Here is a 2,031-nt window from a genome sequence, read left to right as displayed (position 1 = left end):
ACCCGTGGTCCACCCTGTCGAACGCCTTCTCCTGATCCAGGGACAGGAGGGCGAATGACAGACCATCCCTACACCCGAGTTCCAAGAGGTCCCGGACCAGATACAAGTTGTCGAAGATGGTGCGGCCCGGGACGGTGTAGGTCTGGTCTGGGTGGATCACGTCCGCCAGCACGGACCCTAGCCGCAGCGAGATGGCCTTTGCTACGATTTTATAGTCCGTGCTGAGGAGCGAGATGGGACGCCAATTCCGTAAATCGCGGAGGTCCCCCTTCTTCGGCAATAAGGCGAGCACGGCTCGCCTGCACGAAAGAGGGAGGACCCCGCCCTGCAAGGACTCGGCCCAGACGGTGACAAGGTCCGGGCCGAGGACATCCCAAAACACTCGGTAGAAATCCACGGTCAGCCCGTCCATGCCTGGAGATTTATTGGTGGGCATGCGGCGGAGGGCTTCTGAGAACTCAGCCAGAGTGAGAGGTAGCTCCAGCCGGTCTCGGTCGCCCGCGCTGACCGTCGGGAGTTCATCCCAGAGCATTCTGCAAGCGTTAGGATCGGTCGGATCCGGGGAGAAAAGGCCTGCGTAGAAGGCCCTGGCCCTCCCGCACATTTCCTCTGGATCCGTGAGGGGGGTGCCGTCCTCTGCTAGAAGGCAGGTGACGTGCTTCTTAGCCCCCCTCTTTTTCTCCAGGGCGTAGAAGAAGCGGGAGCTGCGATCCATCTCCCGAAGGAGGCGGATGCGGGATCGAACAAAGGCACCTCGGGCCCGATGGTCCTCGAGGGTCCGGAGCTCTTCCCGCTTCTCCCGGCACGCTCCGCAGAGGGATGGATCACCGGGGCTGGCGGCCAGACGCCTCTCCAGCTCTAAGACCTCCCGTTCCAACTGCCCTATCGCCGCATCCCTCCGTCGGCTGGCGCCCCGGGTGTAGTCACAGCAGAAGAGCCGGGTGCGCACCTTCCCCAGGTCCCACCACTGCCGCGCCGAGGGAAAGGCACGCCGCTGCCCTCGCCAGGCCAGCCAGAACTCCCGGAAGGACGCCACGAAGCCCACATCCTCCAACAAGCTATTATTAAAGTGCCAATAGGCCGGCCCCGGCCTCTCCGCGCAAAGAGAGGCTGTCACGGTGGCTAGATGGTGATCTGAAAAAGGGGCCGGCCGGACGCTGGAGGAGTGGGCCCGGGAAAGATGGAAGCGTGACATATAGATGCGGTCCAACCGGGAGTGGTCCGACCGATGGACCTCCACCCGGACAAAAGTGAATGTCGAAACGTCATCCGGGTGGTGGTCGCGCCAGACGTCCACCAGGGAGTGATGTTTGACGATCTCCTGGAGGACATCCGCGGCGGCCGGGTGCTGCTCGGTCCCCGAGCGGTCCCGTTCCTCAAGGCTGGCGTTAAAGTCCCCGCCCAGGACCAGGCACTCGCGAGGATCCAAGGTGCCGAGGAAGGCGGACGCCTGCTGATAAAAACACAACCTCTCTGGGCCCAATGTCGGGGCGTAAACGTTGACGAGATTAACCACAAGCCCCTCCATGCGGACCCGGAGGTGCAGCAGGCGGCCTGGCACAGCCTCGGCGACCCCCAGCACCTCGGGCCGTAGGTCGGGGGAGAACAGGGTCGCCACTCCAGCCGTACGAACTGTGAGGTGGCTAAAATAGACCCTGTCCCCCCACTCCAGCCGCCAGCTAGCTTCAGCGGCCGGATCCGTATGGGTCTCCTGCAGGAAAATCACAGAGTACCCCCGCTCCCGAAGGAAGGAGAGCACCTGGCTCCTGCGGAGACCCATCCTACAGGCCCGCGTGTTCAATGTTGCGAAGATGATCGGTGCCATGAGGAGGGCTGGGGGGAATCCTCGCCGGCAGAAACGCCCACAGCCTCCGTCGGGCCGCGCAACAATCCGTGACCTACCCCGTAGGCGATTAAGGAGTCACGGAAGAGGCGGACCCGTTGGTAGGCTGCGGCGGCCTGCCTCCCGGTCCTCTTACCCTCCCCCATGAGGGCCCTCGCGGCCCGGAGGATCTGATGAAAATCCCCCCA

This window comes from Emys orbicularis, chromosome 15 (assembly GCF_028017835.1).
Source record: "Emys orbicularis isolate rEmyOrb1 chromosome 15, rEmyOrb1.hap1, whole genome shotgun sequence".
NCBI classification, from domain to species: Eukaryota; Metazoa; Chordata; order Testudines; family Emydidae; genus Emys; species Emys orbicularis.
This window is presented reverse-complemented; position numbering follows the sequence as displayed.